The following is a 24967-nucleotide window of genomic DNA, read 5'->3' as shown; positions in this document are numbered from 1 at the left end:
CCACTGGCATAACAAAGGTGGGATTTTAGTTCAGGTTTGCAAGCCATTGGACACTGGTGGGGGCAAAGCTTTCACTACCTCTGAGGTTCATGGAAGCCTCAGGAAAAAAATCGACCAAATGCGTAAAGCAGATAATCCATGGCTCCTTCATCATGAATGGGCTGATCACTGTTTTCTGTTGTCGTTGATCAATCATACACCAGAGAACGTGATTTCCTATTCAGATACTTAACCTCTGTGCTGTGTTATTGCAGCATTACTCATGTCCACCATAAATTAAATGCTAACACCTATACGGACTCCTTAATAAAGAACCTTTATTTATTATTCACTCCCTTGGCAGGAGAAAAGTTCTGAGCTTGCACTAGAGCTAATTACCAGCAGAGATTATGAGACTATTGACTATACTGTATGGATGAGGCTGGTAGTTCGAAAAATAATGAATCACAGATAGCGCTCTCCATGGAGAATAGATTGAACATCAAAGACTCATCCACAAGTGACTGTCACCAATATAGGGCACTGAATGAAGATTGGTGTTGGATCTATTTTAATCCTTTTGCACCAGAGCCTGCTTTCGCCTTCGTGACCAGGCCAATTTTTTCAATTCTGACCAGTGTCACTTTATGAGGTAATAACTCTGGAACACTTCAATGTATCCATGATTCTGAGACTGTTTTTTTTTTGTGATATATTGTATTTCATGATACTGGTAAAATTTGTTCGATATAACTTGCGTTTATTTCTAAAAATATCAAAAATTTGGTGAAAATTTTGCAAATTTCAAACTTTTCATTTCTGTGCCCTTAAACCAGAGAGTGATGTCACACAAAATGTCTACTTCACATCAGCACAATTTTTAAAACATATATTTTTTTGTTATGAAGTTAGAATGGTTAAAAGTTAGTCAACAATTTCTCATTTTTCCATAAAATTAATAAAACCGTTTCTTTTATGGACCACATCACATTTGAAGTGACTTTGAAAGGCCTAAATGACAGAAAATACCCAAAAGTGACACCATTCTAAAAACTGCACCCCTAAAAGTCCTCAAAACCACATTCAAAAAGTTTATTAATTCTTCAGGTGCTTCTCAGGGGTTAATGGAATGTGGAAGGATAAAACATGTAACTTTTTCCCACAAAAATGTAACTGTAGCCCCAAATTTTTAATTTTTACAGGGGTAAAAGGAGAAAATGCACCATAAAAATTGTTGTGCAATTTCTCCTGAGTACGCCAATACCCCATATGTGGTGGAAAACTACTGTTTGGGCGCACGGTAGAGCTCAGAAGGGAAGGAGCGCTATTTCAGTTTTGGAATGCGAAATTGGCTGGAATCTATAGTGGACAACATGTTGCGTTTGGAGAGCCCCTGATGTGCCTAAACAGTGGAAACACCCCACAAACGACCCTATTTTGGAAACTAGACCCCTCAAGGAATCTTTCTAGATGTGTGGTGAGCACCTTGAACCCTCATGGGCTTCACACAATTTTATAATGTTGAGCCGTGAAAATTAAAAAACAAATTTTTCCCACAAAAATATGATTCTAGCCTCAGATTTTTTTATTTTCACAAGGGTAGCAAGAAAAAAATGGACCGCAAAATTTGTTGTGCAATTTCTCCTGAGCTCTGTTTGGGTGGATTGCAGGGCTCGGACGAGAAGCAGCACCATTTGACTTTTGGAATACAAAATTGTCTGGAATCGATAGCCGACACCATGTCACGTTTGGACAGCCCCTGAGGTGCCTAAACAGTGAAAAAGAACACACAAATGACCTCATTTTGGAAACTAAACCTCTGAAGGAATTTATCTAGATGTGTGCTGAGCACCTTGAACCCTCAGAGGCTTTGCAGAATTTCATAATGTTGAACTGTTAAAATAAAAAAATCACAGTTTTTCCACAAGGGTTTTAGCCCCAATTTTTTTATTTTCACAAGGGTAAAAGGAGAAATAGATGCCATAATTTGTTGAGCCATTTTTTCTGAGCACGCCGATACCCCATATTTTTTTGGAAAACAACTGTTTGGATGCACAGCAGGGCTCGAAAGGGAATTAGATCTATTTTGTCTGGACTTGCCAAAACAGCAGAAACCCCCACAAGTGATCCCATTTAGTAAACTACACCTCTCAAGGAATTCATCTAGGGGAGTAGTATTTTTAACTCTCAGACAATTCACAAACTTGTATAACATTGGGCTGAGTAAATGAAATATTACTAGTTTTTTCCACTAAAATGTTGCTTTGACCCCAAGTTTGCAATTTTCAAAAGGGTAATAGGAGAAATTGAACAATAAAATTGGTTACACCATTTCTATTGAGTGCATCAATAAGTGATCGAAAATGACTTTTGATGCACAGTACAAAGCTCAGAAGGGAAGGAGCACCATATTACAGTGCAGATTTTGCTGCACTGTTTTGAGGGTGCTATATCACATTGGCAGAGACCCTGGGGTTCCAGAACAGAAGAAACCACCATATGTGACACGATTTTGCAAAGTACACCTCTCAATTAATTCATCTAGGGGTGCAGTGATCATGTTGATACTACAGGTGTGTCAGAGAATGTTATACCTGGGCAGTGAAGAAAAATAATTATATTTTTACTACAAAAAAAAATGTTTTAGTCCCAGATTTTAGATTTTCACAAGAGCAAATGAGTAAAATTGGTTCCAAAATGTATCCCACAATTTCTGCTGAACGTGGCAATACCCCATATGTGGATGTACAGTACAGCTTAGGCCTCTTTCACACTTCCGTCTTTCACCTCCCGTCACAATCCATCAATTTTTGAGAATGCAGGATCCTGCATTTTCTCATAGACTTGTATTAGCGACGGATTGTGATGGAAGGCCTCACGTTTCATCCGTAGTGCACTGGATTCTGCGTAAAAAAAACGGTCCGTCAGGCAGAGAAAACGTTCAGAGGGACGTTTTTTCTGTACGTCGGAAAATCGGTCAGCGACGCATCCTGTGCTGCCCGTCACTGGCTACAATGGAAGCCTATGGACGCAGGATGCATCGCTGACTGTGAAAAGCAGGAATCCAGCGACGAGTCCCGCCTTTTCAAACTGAGCATGCATGGAAGAATTTTTCTCGCTCGCTCTCTTTCTCTTTTTACTATTGATGCTGCCCATGCAGCATCAATTGTAACAAGATATAATGTTAAAAATAATAAAAAAAATAAAAAATTGCAATATTCTCATCTACCGAAGTTCCGCGCAGCGTCACCGATGCTCCCGGCAGCCAGCCCGCGACTTCTCGCGAGATTACGCAATGTAGTACTAGGATCGCTAGCTGCCGGGAGCATCGCTGCGTGGGAACGCCGGTAGGTGAGAATACCGTGATTTTTTATTTTTTTAACCTGGTTTGTGTTGTGTATGTGTTTTCGCAGCGGAAAAACAAGTGCCCATAGCCTCGACGGGTCTGTAAGAAAGACAGGCCCAGTGCACACGTTTTCCACAATCTGCACAGGATCCGTCATTTCAACGTCTTGACGGATCCTGTGCAGATTTGGAAGACAGAAGTGTAAAAGAAGCCTTAGCCACATAGTGAGACTTGGGAGGGAAGGAGCGCTATTTGACTCCTGGAGAACAAGTTATTGTAGAATAGTTTGCTGACTTCATATACAGAACCCCTAAATGCCAAAAGAGCAGAATCCCCCATCAAGTTACCCCGTTTTAGAAATTACGCACTCTGGGAATTTATCTACAGGTGTAGTTACAATTTTGACTCTGTGGGTGTTTTCCAAAAACAGGCAGCAGTGGATGTTGCTGAGTGAAAATTGCAAACTGCCGTTGTAGTGACCAGTACATTATGCACAGATCATACTTCTGGAGAAATACACCCATAAATTAGGTGGGCTCTCATTGTTACAGAAGTGCCAAACTTGTGGTTTAGGCACACTGTGGGGCACAGAAGGGAGGGGGCATTTGGATTTGGGAGTGCAGAATTCACTGGATTTCTTTTGGGGGTTAACGTGGAAGCCCCCTATATTTCCAGACAAGAGAGGAGACTTGCTTGTTTTGTGAATTGAGTTGAAGCTTTTATTGAGAACATTTTACATAACATTTTGGATCACATTTATCTAAATCTCCTTCTGACATGATTCAGATTAAACCTCTGAGGGATCCATTCACTATAATGAGGCAGCAGAGTTACTCTGGACTCCCTCTGGCCTCTGTTCAGAGTTGTCTTTCTTTTCAAAGGTGCACACAACTGTAGCAGACCGTTCTTTTATGCAACGCTGGATCACAGGTCAGCCTGCTTCCACAGTGACTCCATCAGCCGCATTCTTTAGCCGGGGGTTCCGTCTGAATCACGTATTTCAGTGATTAACACAGAAACCCCGATGTAAGTACTCAGCGTAGAGTGCAGGATAAGTTTGAGCCGAGTCTTACTGCAATCTTTAGGAGGCAGAATAAACAAATCAACAGCAGGTGAAGAATTGATTTTATTTATTTTATATGCTGTTGCTCATGTGGTAAAAGTGATTAGACTACTTTATTCCTCGGGTCGGTGCGATTACAGCGATAACAGATTTATATCGGGTTTTTATGTTTGTCTGCCGTCACACACTAAAACCCTGCTTTTTTACAAAAACAAGTTTTTGCATCTTCATGTTTAGGTAGCTATAATTTTTCGATATTTTGGCTGACAGAGTCATATGAGGGCTTGTTTTTTTGTGGGATGTCTTGATGTTTTTATCGGTATCATTTTCAGGCACATGACATCATTTTATCGCTTTCTATTCAAATTTTTGGGAGGCAGAATGAACAAAAACCAGCAATTCAGGAATTGTTGCTTTTTGTTTTATTTTACTGCTGTTCCACGTGTGGTAAAATTGATAAGCCAACTTTATTCTTTGGGTCAGTATAATTACAGCGATACCACATTTATAGCAGTTTTTTATGTTTTGCTGCTTTTACACAATAAAAACTATTTTATAGAAAAAATAATTGCCTTTGCATCATTTAAGGCTACTTTCACACATCAGGTTTTTGCAGTCAGGCTGAATCCGGCGACTTTTGAAAAAACATTCAATGCAAATTGTGAAAAACTGATGCGACGGATCGTTTTTTTTGCCGGATCCGACTAGCTGATATTGAGAGAGAGAGAGATCATTTCACGGATCCGGCACCATAGACTTTCATTATAGCAAACTCAGGATGTCGCTGGATCCATCGCTGTCCGTTTTTTCGAGGGACAGAAAAACCTTACTATGTCCATCTTCTCCGGCTGCCGGAAAACAAATTTTCGATGGATCCGGTGAAAAACGGATGAAATGTGAGGTCATCCGTCACAATCCAGCGCTTATACAAGTCTATGAGAAAAAATGGATCCGTGGCAACTTTTGGCAGATCCGTTTTTTCAAAATTCGCCGGATTAAGCCTGACGGCAAAAGCCTGATGTGTGAAAGTAGCCTTATTCTGAGAGCTTAATCTTTTTTTTTTCACTGATTGAGCTGTATGGTGGCTTATTTTTTTACGGGACAAAATTACGTTTTCATCGATACCATGCTTATTTCCATTTGAGTTTTTGATCACGTTTTATTCCAATTTTTGTTTGGTGGTAAGATGAAAAAGCAAATTTTTCACTCCTTTTTTTAACGGTATGCACAAAAGGAGTTAAGTAGTGGGCCAGTTTTATAGGTTGGGTCGTTCCGGACCCGTTAAATAAGTGTACTGTTTTTTGTTTTTACATAAATATAAATATTTATTGATTTCATATTTTTCTTTTTTTATTTAATTTGAGATTTTTTGTAATAGTTTTAAAACATTTTTTTAACTTATTATTTTACTTTTTTAACTTAGTCCCTGTATGGGACTTCAATTTTAATTTTTTTGATCACTGGTCTCATGTGTTTTGATTTTTATAAAACTGTGCAGTGGTCTCTTAATTTTTGCCAGAGCTGTATAGCACATTCCCAGCAAGTACACAAGATGGTCAAATGACAGAATATCACCCTTCCGTTGGCTCGCCAAGGATTAGAACTTCTGTAACTTTGGGGCGTCCAAAGCCCACTACCCCAACCAGTAGCATTTGGTGGGCACCCACAGAGAGGGGGTAGCGGCAAGCTTAGAAAGCTGAGTGAACACAGTGAGGTGTGTGGCCAGGTGACCTGATTGTCCCAACCTGGGTTCTCCAAACATCTTCATTAGTTCAGTGATAGGGAGTGGAGCAGAACTGTATTCCATCAGCTGGAGCTGTGGTTTCTTGGGCTGATGTCCTGTAGAGTCTCTCAGGAAACAGAGGCAGTCCCCTTTTATAATCCACAAATCTCATTCAGGACATTTTCCCACAGGATTGTGGGAAGGTGGGGAGAGGTAATCCCTCAATGTTCGATTGTTCAATTAGCCTGCATATTTGTGCTCCAAGTTGTACAAACTAGTACACAGCAGGTGGCTGATGCAATATGTAATCAGCAGGCATTCCGCAAATTAACACACAACAAAGGTCAATGGACAGACTCACATGAAACAATGGCTCATGCCCCTTGACCTACTGAACAAAGAAACAATATGTCTGGCATATTGAAGAATAATTCACCCCAGTGATTGACACTGTATCATAAAACATGCACCATACATTTGGCTGCTTCAGTATCAATTCAAAAATCTAGTGGTTTACTATCCTCCAAAGCAAAAGTTGTCATTGGTTGTCAGGGGCAACTAGTGGGTGCATTCTTACTGATCTGCCAACTTCCTATGGCTGCTGTTGAGTAGCTAAAGGTGGGTGGGCATGGGGGGAGCACATCTGTGTCTGCGGGCAGCTTCAGTTGTGGGGGTATCCTACAGTTTCTTTTGATGTGACCAGGTTTCACACAATTGAAGCAGATTGGCTTATGCTTATAGTTGCCATCCGAGGCTGCATGGAAATCAATTCCTATCCTCTGTCCATCTTCCATTCTGCCTCTGGCATTTGATTAGGTGGATTCTACATCCTATACAACCTTTAGTAGGTCCCCTGAACAACCCCCCCTCCATTCTGGTCGGGACACTATAAGGTCTATCCTTAGCCTATCTGTGAGTCCATTGTAAAAACTCTGCTGGCATCACGGCATGGCCTCGCATCTCTCACACTATCTTACCCACTGCTCCAGGTCATGATGTGTTTCTGTTTCTTGCCAGCTCCATGTTCTGTGTCTCTGCTCTCTGCATGCTTCATGGTTCTGTGTATAGAGGGGCGGCGCCTGAACTCTCTGGTTCTTATAGGAATCAGGTGCATCTGTCTAATCCGTTCCTGACCAATTACCAAGAGGCCTCCAGTATATAGTGCAGCCCCACCCAGTGTTCTGGGCCTGTGCAATGTGTTAGCTCAGTTAGTGTCTTGCTTCTGAGTTTGCCTGGCCTTGCTCTATGTTACTCCCTCTCTGGAGCATTCTCTGTGTTATTTCCTTGGTCTTGTTGTCCGCCCACCAGGAGGCAGTATATCCTGGTCCCAGTGTCTTTGTCCTTGTGTCTTGTTCCATTTCCTTGTCTGTACTTAGTCTTATCTCTGTCTCCTAGTCTTTGGCTTCCTTCCCTGTTGTCTTTCCTTGTATTCTCAGTCTGCTTTCACTCCGCACTCTTGCAGCTCTGCCTGCTCTGAACCTTTGTGACTTTACCTCTGCTCCTCACTTCTGCGTTTCTGCTCCTTTGTACTCTGCTTATCTTCTGCTGTTGCAGTTATCCCTTGCTGCAGCTTCTCTCCACATTCCTTGTGGCTCTGCTCAGCTTTGCTGCAGAGACCCCTCCCGCAGCTCCTCTCCACTCCTTGCGGTTCTACCTAGCCCCGCTCCTTGCGGTTCTACCTGGCTCCGCTCCTTGCGGTTCTACCTAGCTCCACTCCTTGCGGTTCTACCTGGCTCCGCTCCTTGCGGTTCTACCTGGCTCCGCTCCTTGCGGTTCTACCTGGCTCCGCTCCTTGCGGTTCTACCTGGCTCCGCTCCTTGCGGTTCTACCTGGCTCCGCTCCTTGCGGTTCTACCTGGCTCCGCTCCTTGCGGTTCTACCTGGCTCCGCTCCTTGCGGTTCTACCTCTCCTGCACTTGGCTCCGCCTCCAGCTCTTGGCTCCGCCTCCTGCGGTTCTACACTTGGCTCCGCCTCCTGCTCTTGGCTCTGCCTCCTGCATTTCTGTTCTTGGCTCTAGCTCCTGTGCTTTCGCTCTGCATCTGCTCTTGCGGTCTTTATCTACTTATTCCTAAGTCCTCGTGTCTGAACAGGTTCTTACCCGTTCTACATACCTGCCTGCAGACCGGTCCCTTCTTCCAGTGTACCAGTCCTGTCCACCAGTCCCGCCAGGGAGCCAGCCGTGCCCGCCTGCCTGACAGTGTTCCTGTTGTACCCGTCTGCCTGCCTATGTGCCAGCCGTGCCCGCTTGCTTGTCTATGTTCCGTTCCCCGGTGGGATCAGCAGCCACAACCAGACTCCACCCTGGAGTGGTACCTGGTAGCTTCCTATTGCACAAGTCTGACCTCACCATCAGAGGCTCCAGCGAACACCTAGGAAGCTACTTAGTTACGCCCCTTCCAGAGAAGTTTGGTCTGTGGTCCAGTGGGGCCACTCCCCCGCACGCCCGCGCCAACCAGTCTGGGCGTGAGCATGACATCCATCTACAAATACTGAAGTCACTATTTTCGTGTCTATAGGTGTCATGACTGGACTGGTGAGTAAACTGGGACCAGGGGCACCTTTCCTGGCCTTAGCACTAGGGGGCGCCCTAACTCGCCCTGTTCCCCGGGATACCTCAGATGGCAAGGATGCCGGGGCCTCCGCCCTTGCCCTGTCTCCTAACTGCAGCACTGCGTCTTTCCCCTTCCCCCACCCGGGTTAGAGAGGTGATACACCAACCCGACTAACAGGGGAACAAAGACAAGGGTAAAAGAAAACTCCACTCACACAAAATATACTCTCACAAATAACAAAGGAATTAACCAGGGAGTGAAGGACGGGGGAAGATAATAAGGCAGTAAGGATGAGGAATTTCCAAGCGTACAAACCAAGCAACAGTCGCACAATAAATTCCTCCAGCTCTCCAGACACCAGCTCTTCACTCCTGAGGAAGCCACGACTTCAGTGGTGACGCGCATGAGATATTTCACACTGCTCTGTCCTTGTGGGTACTTATTTGTCCCACATTTGGTGGTCATCGTATTCCCTTTATTTGAGGACCCATGTTTAGTACCTGTATTTGGATAATATTTTTGAGTTTATTCTTAGCTCTTTCTTTTACATTACATCATTTGCACTTTGTAAATTACTTGTCTACATCGATGTCACTTTTGAGTTTTGCTATCTAATTTTGTATTAATTATAATGTTATTATTTTCTGCTAAGTTATACGTTTGGGGACTTATTCTATTAGTGCACAGATCCAAGTATACTAAATGATCTAATAAACACTTACGTTTGTTTTATTGGTGATCCTTACTATTTCTCCACTACTCCAGATCAGAGAACCTCAGATCCCAACTGTTTACCTCCTTGGATGAATACTGTTTGCGGCATCTAAGAAGTATAAACAAAGGGAGGAGAATTAGATCAGTATTGTCTCCAGGGCTGACCACAGTTGGATAGGAAAACATTACATAAACCTCACCCCTTTTAAATACAGAAGATATCCAAATTTGCTTGTATTGTTTCTGAAAATGCGTGACACCAGTCCTGGAGAGTTGGTATCTCTAACATAATTTTGAGCATGATCAAAACAAAAAAATGAGTAAAACATTTTGAAAATCCAGATCTGAAGCTCAAGAGATCAGTTATATTGTGACATGTGGCTTGGAAAGTTTTTGGACTGTCCTGGGAACGGGCAAAGCCTACTTTGGATTGGGGTTGAAGTTATCTTCACCCCTTTTTTGGTCTGGGACATGCCCAAATTTGTTTTGGCTGTGTCTGAAAATTTGGGATGCCCAAGGCAAATTTGGGACTGGAGATATGTCAACTATTCATAGATTCGGGAAGGACCTGTAGGACCTGAGAAGCTACTTGTACATGGACCATGTATGGTCTTCCTTTACGGCTGTGGGTGGTCTTTGGGTTCTCTGAGTTGCGTCATTCTAAGATTTTATGAAGTATGAAAGCACCCACTAAATAATGGATAATAAATAGATTTTTTGACATCTTGAAGTTCTGAAAAAAAAAAAATGGTCTCCTCAAAAAATAAAATTCCCGGTGTTGACACAATTCATAAAGAATTCACATCCCTACGATTCATTGATGGCAACCCATTGTAAGGTGCTTTATTTTCTGCTGAACTGTTATTGTATTTTTTCGATAAAACCAATATCCATTGACCTTTAGCGCCGGCTGCGCTGGCAACTTACTTGACAAATTGCTTCTAACATCAATAGGCCAAAAGAAGGCCGACCCTCTGGAGATCCAGTCCTGATTCATCACCACAACTGAAGGCAAACGGATTGTGTGACCCCTGGGAGAACTGCTGCTGGCCAGATTGGTCCCCTCCCTCCCCTTTAATTAAAGCATGTTGCCTGCGGTCAGCCATTGTCAGACATCGTAATGTGCGGACAATCATTGTAAAGTGGACAATGAACGGCAGATGAAGCCTGTAAATCACACAGCGGAGATAACGGATTCACAGTCGTATCAGACCCAAAGTGCATTTTATTTAACAAAATATTCAAATCGAGAATAATTTAAATCTTGTACAACATAAATATACGCAGTTATGGAGAATTTTTCACAACTTTAAAGTAAGTGCCCCCCCATTTATGTAAGCTAAATAGGTTCCACATTTTGTGCTGAATAATTTATTAAGGGGAATCTGTCACCTGTTTTTTACTACCACATCTGAGAGCAGCATGATGTAGTAGCAGAGACCCTGATTCCAGCAATATATTGCATACTGGGCTGTTTGCTTCAGTTTCGATTAAAAAAGGTTTTCTCTGCTGCAGATCAAGCAGTGCTCAGAATGCTGAGTCCTGTATAATCCCGCCCACACCTGTGATTGGCAGTTTTCTGTGTACACTGTGCATAGGCAGAAAGCTATTAATCAGTGGTGGGACAATGGCTGAATTACTCGGCAGCAGGCCAAGTGTTATGACCCCAATGGCGAGGGTCTCAGAGGAACGTGGAAGTCTGCAGAATACAAAAATCCAGCTCATAGGGCAGTGGTAACTGGGTTGACCATATAACTGTTATGACCCCAATGGCGAGGGTCTCAGAGGAACGTGGAAGTCTGCAGAATACAAAAATCCAGCTCATAGGGCAGTGGTAACTGGGTTGACCATATATCTACTCCTAACGCCAACACTAGAAGTAGCCGGGGATCATTCCTACGTTGATTCTAGATGACACGCGCCAGCCGGAGAATCTAGCTACCCCTAGTAGAGGAAAACAAAGACCTTTCTTGCCTCCAGAGAAGGGGACCCAAAGCTGGATAGAAGCCCCCCACAAATAATGACGGTGAGGTAAGAGGAAATGACAAACACAGAAATGAACCAGGTTTAGCACAGAGAGGCCCGCTTACTGATAGCAGAATAAAGAAAGGTAACTTATATGGTCAACAAAAACCCTATCAAAATCCACACTGGAAATTCAAGAACCCCCGAACCGTCTAACGGTCCGGGGGGAGAACACCAGCCCCCTAGAGCTTCCAGCAAAGGTCAGGATATAGATTTGGAACAAGCTGGACAAAAATACAAAACCAAAACAAATAGCAGAAAGCAAAAGGCAGACTTAGCTGATATAACTGGAACCAGGATCAGTAGACAAGAGCACAGCAGACTAGCTCTGATAACTACGTTGCCAGGCATTGAACTGAAGGTCCAGGGAGCTTATATAGCAACACCCCTAACTAACGACCCAGGTGCGGATAAAAGGAATGACAGAAAAACCAGAGTCAAAAAACTAGTAACCACTAGAGGGAGCAAAAAGCAAATTCACAACAGCCAAGTAGTTCATTAGTGATAATTTCCTGCTAATAAAACTACATTAAGCAGTCCAGTAAGTGACACATTGCTGGAGTCAGAGTACCCCCAAAATTGTTGCTGGTTTTAGATCATGTAGCGAAAACCTGGTGACAGATTCCTTTTCTTATGTTTATAGTGGTCAGAGTTTAGTTTGATATAGAGCTTCAAATCCCCTGCGTTTACAGATTTACGAGATAACATATCTGCAGTCACCACAAGAGGGAGCTGATGAGCTTACTGCATGCTGTTATACACATTGACATTTGAGTATACAGCAGCGGTGCACAACCTGCACACCGGAGATTTATCGTCTTCACCCCTATAGTTTTAAATGATATGTCAGTTCATAGGCTGCTGCAGCTTTTTGATGCTTTGGTGCTGACATTAGACAACAGTTTAGTTTTCATTTCACTACAAATGATCATAGATCAGTGCAGGTGATAGATAATATATGTGTGATTCCTCTAGTAATGCAGAGGTGTATTTAGCAGAGATGAGCGAATGTGTTGGGAATCCGAATTTGCCATATTCGTGCCATATTGGTACCCAATTTACGTTTGAAGATCGTTTCCGAACATATTCGTGGAACGGCCGCCTAGGCCTGGGGATACTCGGTAATGGGTTCGGTACTCAAAGGGGGATGTCACGGTGGCAGCGACCCGACTCCGTGGCCCTGGGCGCCAATGTTAAAAGGAAAGGTCTTTAAAAAGGGTTTTAAATAAAGTTTGTGTTCGTGACGCCACCTGTGGTATTCGGTCAGTAGGGACCGACGCTGCTTTAAGGGGTCCTCTGGGGTGATGTTAAGGCAGCTAGATGGTATAACTTCCCACAGGTGAAGTAGGTCCCCAGGGCTCCCAGTGTGTAGGTGAAGATGGTAAGTGGTGCAGTAAAGAATGAGGACACAGGTTTGCAGTCTCTTCACCTGATTTACTGGAGACTTCAGGTATCCACAGTCCAGGGCACCAGATCACAGGTACAGGCAGGGTCCGGCCGGCTTGGAAGCGAGGTCAGAGACCCCTTTACCAGGTGCAGATGAAAGCCTTCCTCATATTCCGCAAATTCACAACAGTACCCCCCCCTTAGTGAGGGGTCACTGAACCCTCACCACGACCACCAGGGCGATCAGGATGAGCGGCATGAAAGGCACGAACTAAATCGGCCGCATGAACATCAGAGGCGACCACCCAGGAATTATCCTCCTGACCATAGCCCTTCCACTTGACCAGGTACTGAAGCCTCCGCCTGGAGAGGCGAGAATCCAAGATCTTCTCCACCACGTACTCCAACTCGCCCTCAACCAACACCGGAGCAGGAGGCTCAGCAGAAGGAACTACAGGCACAATGTACCGCCGCAACAAGGACCTATGAAATACATTGTGAATAGCAAACGACACAGGAAGATCCAGACGAAAAGATACAGGATTAAGGATTTCCAATATCTTGTAAGGCCCAATAAAACGAGGTTTAAATTTGGGAGAGGAGACCTTCATAGGAACAAAGCGGGAAGAAAGCCATACCAAATCCCCAACACGTAGTCGGGGACCCACACCGCGACGGCGGTTGGCAAAGCGCTGAGCCTTCTCCTGTGACAACTTCAAGTTGTCCACCACATGATTCCAGATCTGCTGCAACCTATCCACCACAGAATCCACCCCAGGACAGTCAGAAGGCTCCACATGACCCGAAGAAAAGCGAGGATGGAAACCAGAGTTGCAGAAAAAAGGCGAAACCAAGGTGGCGGAACTAGCCCGATTATTAAGGGCAAACTCAGCCAACGGCAAGAATGTCACCCAATCGTCCTGATCAGCAGAGACAAAACACCTCAAATAAGCCTCCAAAGTCTGATTGGTTCGCTCCGTCTGTCCATTAGTCTGAGGATGGAAAGCAGACGAAAACGACAAATCAATGCCCATCCTACTACAAAAGGATCGCCAGAACCTGGAAACGAACTGGGATCCTCTGTCTGACACAATATTCTCAGGGATGCCGTGCAAACGAACCACGTTCTGGAAAAACACAGGAACCAGATCGGAAGAGGAAGGCAGCTTAGGCAAAGGAACCAAATGGACCATCTTGGAGAAGCGATCACATATCACCCAGATAACGGACATGCCCTGAGATAGCGGAAGATCAGAAATGAAATCCATGGAGATATGTGTCCAAGGTCTCTTCGGGACAGGCAAGGGCAAGAGCAAACCGCTGGCACGAGAACAGCAAGGCTTAGCTCGAGCACAAGTCCCACAGGACTGCACAAATGACCGCACATCCCTTGACAAGGAAGGCCACCAAAAGGACCTGGCCACCAGATCTCTGGTGCCAAAAATTCCCGGGTGACCTGCCAACACCGAGGAATGAACCTCGGAAATGACTCTGCTGGTCCACTTATCCGGGACAAACAGTCTGTCAGGTGGACAAGACTCAGGCCTATCAGCCTGAAATCTCTGCAACACACGTCGCAGATCCGGAGAAATAGCTGACAAGATAACTCCATCTTTAAGAATACCAACAGGATCAGTGACTCCAGGAGCATCAGGCACAAAGCTCCTAGAAAGAGCATCGGCCTTCACATTCTTTGAACCTGGTAAATACGAGACAACAAGATCAAAGCGGGAGAAAAACAATGACCAGCGGGCCTGTCTCGGATTAAGGCGTTTAGCAGACTCGAGATACATCAGATTTTTGTGATCAGTCAAGACCACCACACGATGCTTAGCACCCTCGAGCCAATGACGCCACTCCTCAAATGCCCATTTCATGGCCAATAACTCCCGATTGCCCACATCATAATTTCGCTCGGCAGGCGAAAACTTCCTAGAGAAAAAGGCACAAGGTTTCATAACAGAGCAACCAGGGCCTCTCTGCGACAAAACGGCCCCTGCCCCAATCTCCGAAGCATCCACCTCAACCTGAAAGGGAAGTGAGACGTCAGGCTGGCACAAAACAGGCGCCGAAGTAAACCGGCGTTTCAACTCCTGGAAAGCCTCCACGGCAGCAGGAGCCCAGTTAGCTACATCGGAGCCCTTCTTGGTCATATCCGTCAAAGGTTTCACAATGCTAGAAAAATTAGCGATAAAACGACGGTAGAAGTTAGCGAAGCCCAAGAACTTCTGAAGACTCTTAACTGACGAGGGCTGAGTCCAATCAAGAATAGCTCGGACCTTGACTGGGTCCATCTCCACAGCAGAAGGGGAAAAAATGAACCCCAAAAAGGGAACCTTCTGTACACCAAAGAGACACTTTGAGCCCTTGACAAACAAAGAATTTTCACGCAAAATTTTAAAGACCAACCTGACCTGCTCCACATGCGAATCCCAATTATCAGAAAAAACCAAAATATCATCCAGATAAACAATCAAAAATTTATCCAGATACTTCCGGAAAATGTCATGCATAAAGGACTGAAAAACTGAAGGCGCATTGGAGAGCCCAAAAGGCATCACTAAGTACTCAAAATGACCTTCGGGCGTATTGAATGCGGTTTTCCATTCATCACCTTGCTTAATGCGCACAAGGTTGTACGCACCACGAAGGTCTATCTTGGTGAACCACTTGGCACCCTTAATCCGGGCAAACAAGTCAGACAACAGCGGTAAAGGATACTGAAATTTGACAGTGATCTTATTCAAAAGCCGATAATCAATACAAGGTCTCAAAGATCCGTCCTTTTTTGCCACAAAAAAGAATCCCGCACCAAGAGGGGAAGAAGACGGACGAATATGTCCTTTCTCCAGAGACTCCTTGATATATGAACGCATAGCGGTATGTTCAGGTACCGACAGATTAAACAGTCTTCCCTTAGGAAATTTACTGCCCGGGATCAAATCTATAGCACAGTCACAGTCCCTATGAGGAGGCAGTGCACTGGACTCAGACTCACTGAAGACATCCTGATAATCAGACAAATACTCCGGAACTTCCGAAGGCGTAGAAGAAGCAATAGACACAGGCAGGGAATCCCCATGAATACCACGACAGCCCCAACTTGAGACTGACATAGCCTTCCAGTCCAGGACTGGATTATGGGTCTGTAACCATGGCAGCCCTAAAACAACCAAATCATGCATTTTATGTAAAACCAGGAAACGTATCACCTCGCGGTGTTCAGGAGTCATGCACATGGTAACCTGTGTCCAATACTGCGGTTTATTTGCTGCCAATGGTGTAGCATCAATACCCCTAAGAGGAATAGGATTTTCTAATGGTTCAAGAGTAAAACCACAGCGCTTAGCAAATGAGAGATCCATGAGACTCAGGGCAGCACCTGAATCTACAAACGCCATGACAGGATAAGATGACAGTGAGCAAATCAAAGTTACAGACAGAATAAATTTAGGTTGCAAATTACCAACGGTGACAGGACTAACAACCTTAGCTATACGTTTAGAGCATGCTGAGATAACATGTGTAGAATCACCACAGTAGTAGCACAAGCCATTCCGGCGTCTATGAATTTTCCGCTCATTTCTAGTCAGGATTCTATCACATTGCATTAAATCAGGTGTCTGTTCAGACAACACCATGAGGGAATTTGCGGTTTTGCGCTCCCGCAACCGCCGGTCAATTTGAATAGCCAGGGACATGGTATCATTCAGACCTGTGGGAATGGGAAAACCCACCATAACATTCTTAATGGCTTCAGAAAGGCCATTTCTAAAATTAGCGGCCAGTGCACACTCGTTCCAATGTGTCAGCACGGACCATTTCCGAAATTTTTGGCAATACACTTCAGCCTCGTCCTGCCCCTGAGACATAGCCAGCAAGGCCTTTTCTGCCTGAATCTCAAGATTGGGTTCCTCATAAAGTAAACCGAGCGCCAGAAAAAACGCATCAAGATCAGCCAATGCCGGATCTCCTGGCGCCAGCGAAAAAGCCCAATCCTGAGGGTCGCCCCGTAAGAACGAAATAACAATTTTTACTTGCTGAGCAGAATCTCCAGATGAACAGGGTCTCAGGGACAAAAACAATTTACAATTATTCACGAAATTCCTAAACTTAAACCTGTCTCCGGAAAACAGTTCAGGAATCGGTATTTTAGGTTCTGACCTAGGATTTCTGATAACATAGTCTTGTATGCCCTGCACACGAGTAGCCAGCTGGTCCACACTTGTAATCAAGGTCTGGACATTCATGTCTGCAGCAAGCATAGCCACTCTGAGGTAAAGGGGAAGAAGAAAAAAAAAAAAAAAAAAACTCAGAATCTTCTTTCTTATAATCCCTCTTCTGCAATGCATTAAACATTTAATACGGGCCTGGCAAACTGTTATGACCCCAATGGCGAGGGTCTCAGAGGAACGTGGAAGTCTGCAGAATACAAAAATCCAGCTCATAGGGCAGTGGTAACTGGGTTGACCATATAACTGTTATGACCCCAATGGCGAGGGTCTCAGAGGAACGTGGAAGTCTGCAGAATACAAAAATCCAGCTCATAGGGCAGTGGTAACTGGGTTGACCATATATCTACTCCTAACGCCAACACTAGAAGTAGCCGGGGATCATTCCTACGTTGATTCTAGATGACACGCGCCAGCCGGAGAATCTAGCTACCCCTAGTAGAGGAAAACAAAGACCTTTCTTGCCTCCAGAGAAGGGGACCCAAAGCTGGATAGAAGCCCCCCACAAATAATGACGGTGAGGTAAGAGGAAATGACAAACACAGAAATGAACCAGGTTTAGCACAGAGAGGCCCGCTTACTGATAGCAGAATAAAGAAAGGTAACTTATATGGTCAACAAAAACCCTATCAAAATCCACACTGGAAATTCAAGAACCCCCGAACCGTCTAACGGTCCGGGGGGAGAACACCAGCCCCCTAGAGCTTCCAGCAAAGGTCAGGATATAGATTTGGAACAAGCTGGACAAAAATACAAAACCAAAACAAATAGCAGAAAGCAAAAGGCAGACTTAGCTGATATAACTGGAACCAGGATCAGTAGACAAGAGCACAGCAGACTAGCTCTGATAACTACGTTGCCAGGCATTGAACTGAAGGTCCAGGGAGCTTATATAGCAACACCCCTAACTAACGACCCAGGTGCGGATAAAAGGAATGACAGAAAAACCAGAGTCAAAAAACTAGTAACCACTAGAGGGAGCAAAAAGCAAATTCACAACAGCCAAGTAGTTCATTAGTGATAATTTCCTGCTAATAAAACTACATTAAGCAGTCCAGTAAGTGACACATTGCTGGAGTCAGAGTACCCCCAAAATTGTTGCTGGTTTTAGATCATGTAGCGAAAACCTGGTGACAGATTCCTTTTCTTATGTTTATAGTGGTCAGAGTTTAGTTTGATATAGAGCTTCAAATCCCCTGCGTTTACAGATTTACGAGATAACATATCTGCAGTCACCACAAGAGGGAGCTGATGAGCTTACTGCATGCTGTTATACACATTGACATTTGAGTATACAGCAGCGGTGCACAACCTGCACACCGGAGATTTATCGTCTTCACCCCTATAGTTTTAAATGATATGTCAGTTCATAGGCTGCTGCAGCTTTTTGATGCTTTGGTGCTGACATTAGACAACAGTTTAGTTTTCATTTCACTACAAATGATCATAGATCAGTGCAGGTGATAGATAATATATGTGTGATTCCTCTAGTAATGCAGAGGTGTATTTAGCAGAGATGAGCGAATGTGTTGGGAATCCGAATTTGCCATATTCGTGCCATATTGGTACCCAATTTACGTTTGAAGATCGTTTCCGAACATATTCGTGGAACGGCCGCCTAGGCCTGGGGATACTCGGTAATGGGTTCGGTACTCAAAGGGGGATGTCACGGTGGCAGCGACCCGACTCCGTGGCCCTGGGCGCCAATGTTAAAAGGAAAGGTCTTTAAAAAGGGTTTTAAATAAAGTTTGTGTTCGTGACGCCACCTGTGGTATTCGGTCAGTAGGGACCGACGCTGCTTTAAGGGGTCCTCTGGGGTGATGTTAAGGCAGCTAGATGGTATAACTTCCCACAGGTGAAGTAGGTCCCCAGGGCTCCCAGTGTGTAGGTGAAGATGGTAAGTGGTGCAGTAAAGAATGAGGACACAGGTTTGCAGTCTCTTCACCTGATTTACTGGAGACTTCAGGTATCCACAGTCCAGGGCACCAGATCACAGGTACAGGCAGGGTCCGGCCGGCTTGGAAGCGAGGTCAGAGACCCCTTTACCAGGTGCAGATGAAAGCCTTCCTCATATTCCGCAAATTCACAACAGTACCCCCCCCTTAGTGAGGGGTCACTGAACCCTCACCACGACCACCAGGGCGATCAGGATGAGCGGCATGAAAGGCACGAACTAAATCGGCCGCATGAACATCAGAGGCGACCACCCAGGAATTATCCTCCTGACCATAGCCCTTCCACTTGACCAGGTACTGAAGCCTCCGCCTGGAGAGGCGAGAATCCAAGATCTTCTCCACCACGTACTCCAACTCGCCCTCAACCAACACCGGAGCAGGAGGCTCAGCAGAAGGAACTACAGGCACAATGTACCGCCGCAACAAGGACCTATGAAATACATTGTGAATAGCAAACGACACAGGAAGATCCAGACGAAAAGATACAGGATTAAGGATTTCCAATATCTTGTAAGGCCCAATAAAACGAGGTTTAAATTTGGGAGAGGAGACCTTCATAGGAACAAAGCGGGAAGAAAGCCATACCAAATCCCCAACACGTAGTCGGGGACCCACACCGCGACGGCGGTTGGCAAAGCGCTGAGCCTTCTCCTGTGACAACTTCAAGTTGTCCACCACATGATTCCAGATCTGCTGCAACCTATCCACCACAGAATCCACCCCAGGACAGTCAGAAGGCTCCACATGACCCGAAGAAAAGCGAGGATGGAAACCAGAGTTGCAGAAAAAAGGCGAAACCAAGGTGGCGGAACTAGCCCGATTATTAAGGGCAAACTCAGCCAACGGCAAGAATGTCACCCAATCGTCCTGATCAGCAGAGACAAAACACCTCAAATAAGCCTCCAAAGTCTGATTGGTTCGCTCCGTCTGTCCATTAGTCTGAGGATGGAAAGCAGACGAAAACGACAAATCAATGCCCATCCTACTACAAAAGGATCGCCAGAACCTGGAAACGAACTGGGATCCTCTGTCTGACACAATATTCTCAGGGATGCCGTGCAAACGAACCACGTTCTGGAAAAACACAGGAACCAGATCGGAAGAGGAAGGCAGCTTAGGCAAAGGAACCAAATGGACCATCTTGGAGAAGCGATCACATATCACCCAGATAACGGACATGCCCTGAGATAGCGGAAGATCAGAAATGAAATCCATGGAGATATGTGTCCAAGGTCTCTTCGGGACAGGCAAGGGCAAGAGCAAACCGCTGGCACGAGAACAGCAAGGCTTAGCTCGAGCACAAGTCCCACAGGACTGCACAAATGACCGCACATCCCTTGACAAGGAAGGCCACCAAAAGGACCTGGCCACCAGATCTCTGGTGCCAAAAATTCCCGGGTGACCTGCCAACACCGAGGAATGAACCTCGGAAATGACTCTGCTGGTCCACTTATCCGGGACAAACAGTCTGTCAGGTGGACAAGACTCAGGCCTATCAGCCTGAAATCTCTGCAACACACGTCGCAGATCCGGAGAAATAGCTGACAAGATAACTCCATCTTTAAGAATACCAACAGGATCAGTGACTCCAGGAGCATCAGGCACAAAGCTCCTAGAAAGAGCATCGGCCTTCACATTCTTTGAACCTGGTAAATACGAGACAACAAGATCAAAGCGGGAGAAAAACAATGACCAGCGGGCCTGTCTCGGATTAAGGCGTTTAGCAGACTCGAGATACATCAGATTTTTGTGATCAGTCAAGACCACCACACGATGCTTAGCACCCTCGAGCCAATGACGCCACTCCTCAAATGCCCATTTCATGGCCAATAACTCCCGATTGCCCACATCATAATTTCGCTCGGCAGGCGAAAACTTCCTAGAGAAAAAGGCACAAGGTTTCATAACAGAGCAACCAGGGCCTCTCTGCGACAAAACGGCCCCTGCCCCAATCTCCGAAGCATCCACCTCAACCTGAAAGGGAAGTGAGACGTCAGGCTGGCACAAAACAGGCGCCGAAGTAAACCGGCGTTTCAACTCCTGGAAAGCCTCCACGGCAGCAGGAGCCCAGTTAGCTACATCGGAGCCCTTCTTGGTCATATCCGTCAAAGGTTTCACAATGCTAGAAAAATTAGCGATAAAACGACGGTAGAAGTTAGCGAAGCCCAAGAACTTCTGAAGACTCTTAACTGACGAGGGCTGAGTCCAATCAAGAATAGCTCGGACCTTGACTGGGTCCATCTCCACAGCAGAAGGGGAAAAAATGAACCCCAAAAAGGGAACCTTCTGTACACCAAAGAGACACTTTGAGCCCTTGACAAACAAAGAATTTTCACGCAAAATTTTAAAGACCAACCTGACCTGCTCCACATGCGAATCCCAATTATCAGAAAAAACCAAAATATCATCCAGATAAACAATCAAAAATTTATCCAGATACTTCCGGAAAATGTCATGCATAAAGGACTGAAAAACTGAAGGCGCATTGGAGAGCCCAAAAGGCATCACTAAGTACTCAAAATGACCTTCGGGCGTATTGAATGCGGTTTTCCATTCATCACCTTGCTTAATGCGCACAAGGTTGTACGCACCACGAAGGTCTATCTTGGTGAACCACTTGGCACCCTTAATCCGGGCAAACAAGTCAGACAACAGCGGTAAAGGATACTGAAATTTGACAGTGATCTTATTCAAAAGCCGATAATCAATACAAGGTCTCAAAGATCCGTCCTTTTTTGCCACAAAAAAGAATCCCGCACCAAGAGGGGAAGAAGACGGACGAATATGTCCTTTCTCCAGAGACTCCTTGATATATGAACGCATAGCGGTATGTTCAGGTACCGACAGATTAAACAGTCTTCCCTTAGGAAATTTACTGCCCGGGATCAAATCTATAGCACAGTCACAGTCCCTATGAGGAGGCAGTGCACTGGACTCAGACTCACTGAAGACATCCTGATAATCAGACAAATACTCCGGAACTTCCGAAGGCGTAGAAGAAGCAATAGACACAGGCAGGGAATCCCCATGAATACCACGACAGCCCCAACTTGAGACTGACATAGCCTTCCAGTCCAGGACTGGATTATGGGTCTGTAACCATGGCAGCCCTAAAACAACCAAATCATGCATTTTATGTAAAACCAGGAAACGTATCACCTCGCGGTGTTCAGGAGTCATGCACATGGTAACCTGTGTCCAATACTGCGGTTTATTTGCTGCCAATGGTGTAGCATCAATACCCCTAAGAGGAATAGGATTTTCTAATGGTTCAAGAGTAAAACCACAGCGCTTAGCAAATGAGAGATCCATGAGACTCAGGGCAGCACCTGAATCTACAAACGCCATGACAGGATAAGATGACAGTGAGCAAATCAAAGTTACAGACAGAATAAATTTAGGTTGCAAATTACCAACGGTGACAGGACTAACAACCTTAGCTATACGTTTAGAGCATGCTGAGATAACATGTGTAGAATCACCACAGTAGTAGCACAAGCCATTCCGGCGTCTATGAATTTTCCGCTCATTTCTAGTCAGGATTCTATCACATTGCATTAAATCAGGTGTCTGTTCAGACAACACCATGAGGGAATTTGCGGTTTTGCGCTCCCGCAACCGCCGGTCAATTTGAATAGCCAGGGACATGGTATCATTCAGACCTGTGGGAATGGGAAAACCCACCATAACATTCTTAATGGCTTCAGAAAGGCCATTTCTAAAATTAGCGGCCAGTGCACACTCGTTCCAATGTGTCAGCACGGACCATTTCCGAAATTTTTGGCAATACACTTCAGCCTCGTCCTGCCCCTGAGACATAGCCAGCAAGGCCTTTTCTGCCTGAATCTCAAGATTGGGTTCCTCATAAAGTAAACCGAGCGCCAGAAAAAACGCATCAAGATCAGCCAATGCCGGATCTCCTGGCGCCAGCGAAAAAGCCCAATCCTGAGGGTCGCCCCGTAAGAACGAAATAACAATTTTTACTTGCTGAGCAGAATCTCCAGATGAACAGGGTCTCAGGGACAAAAACAATTTACAATTATTCACGAAATTCCTAAACTTAAACCTGTCTCCGGAAAACAGTTCAGGAATCGGTATTTTAGGTTCTGACCTAGGATTTCTGATAACATAGTCTTGTATGCCCTGCACACGAGTAGCCAGCTGGTCCACACTTGTAATCAAGGTCTGGACATTCATGTCTGCAGCAAGCATAGCCACTCTGAGGTAAAGGGGAAGAAGAAAAAAAAAAAAAAAAAAACTCAGAATCTTCTTTCTTATAATCCCTCTTCTGCAATGCATTAAACATTTAATACGGGCCTGGCAAACTGTTATGACCCCAATGGCGAGGGTCTCAGAGGAACGTGGAAGTCTGCAGAATACAAAAATCCAGCTCATAGGGCAGTGGTAACTGGGTTGACCATATAACTGTTATGACCCCAATGGCGAGGGTCTCAGAGGAACGTGGAAGTCTGCAGAATACAAAAATCCAGCTCATAGGGCAGTGGTAACTGGGTTGACCATATATCTACTCCTAACGCCAACACTAGAAGTAGCCGGGGATCATTCCTACGTTGATTCTAGATGACACGCGCCAGCCGGAGAATCTAGCTACCCCTAGTAGAGGAAAACAAAGACCTTTTTTGCCTCCAGAGAAGGGGACCCAAAGCTGGATAGAAGCCCCCCACAAATAATGACGGTGAGGTAAGAGGAAATGACAAACACAGAAATGAACCAGGTTTAGCACAGAGAGGCCCGCTTACTGATAGCAGAATAAAGAAAGGTAACTTATATGGTCAACAAAAACCCTATCAAAATCCACACTGGAAATTCAAGAACCCCCGAACCGTCTAACGGTCCGGGGGGAGAACACCAGCCCCCTAGAGCTTCCAGCAAAGGTCAGGATATAGATTTGGAACAAGCTGGACAAAAATACAAAACCAAAACAAATAGCAGAAAGCAAAAGGCAGACTTAGCTGATATAACTGGAACCAGGATCAGTAGACAAGAGCACAGCAGACTAGCTCTGATAACTACGTTGCCAGGCATTGAACTGAAGGTCCAGGGAGCTTATATAGCAACACCCCTAACTAACGACCCAGGTGCGGATAAAAGGAATGACAGAAAAACCAGAGTCAAAAAACTAGTAACCACTAGAGGGAGCAAAAAGCAAATTCACAACAGCCAAGTAGTTCATTAGTGATAATTTCCTGCTAATAAAACTACATTAAGCAGTCCAGTAAGTGACACATTGCTGGAGTCAGAGTACCCCCAAAATTGTTGCTGGTTTTAGATCATGTAGCGAAAACCTGGTGACAGATTCCTTTTCTTATGTTTATAGTGGTCAGAGTTTAGTTTGATATAGAGCTTCAAATCCCCTGCGTTTACAGATTTACGAGATAACATATCTGCAGTCACCACAAGAGGGAGCTGATGAGCTTACTGCATGCTGTTATACACATTGACATTTGAGTATACAGCAGCGGTGCACAACCTGCACACCGGAGATTTATCGTCTTCACCCCTATAGTTTTAAATGATATGTCAGTTCATAGGCTGCTGCAGCTTTTTGATGCTTTGGTGCTGACATTAGACAACAGTTTAGTTTTCATTTCACTACAAATGATCATAGATCAGTGCAGGTGATAGATAATATATGTGTGATTCCTCTAGTAATGCAGAGGTGTATTTAGCAGAGATGAGCGAATGTGTTGGGAATCCGAATTTGCCATATTCGTGCCATATTGGTACCCAATTTACGTTTGAAGATCGTTTCCGAACATATTCGTGGAACGGCCGCCTAGGCCTGGGGATACTCGGTAATGGGTTCGGTACTCAAAGGGGGATGTCACGGTGGCAGCGACCCGACTCCGTGGCCCTGGGCGCCAATGTTAAAAGGAAAGGTCTTTAAAAAGGGTTTTAAATAAAGTTTGTGTTCGTGACGCCACCTGTGGTATTCGGTCAGTAGGGACCGACGCTGCTTTAAGGGGTCCTC

The sequence above is a fragment of the Ranitomeya variabilis genome, chromosome 1, assembly GCF_051348905.1.
Source record: "Ranitomeya variabilis isolate aRanVar5 chromosome 1, aRanVar5.hap1, whole genome shotgun sequence".
Taxonomy (NCBI): Eukaryota; Metazoa; Chordata; class Amphibia; order Anura; family Dendrobatidae; genus Ranitomeya; species Ranitomeya variabilis.
This window is presented reverse-complemented; position numbering follows the sequence as displayed.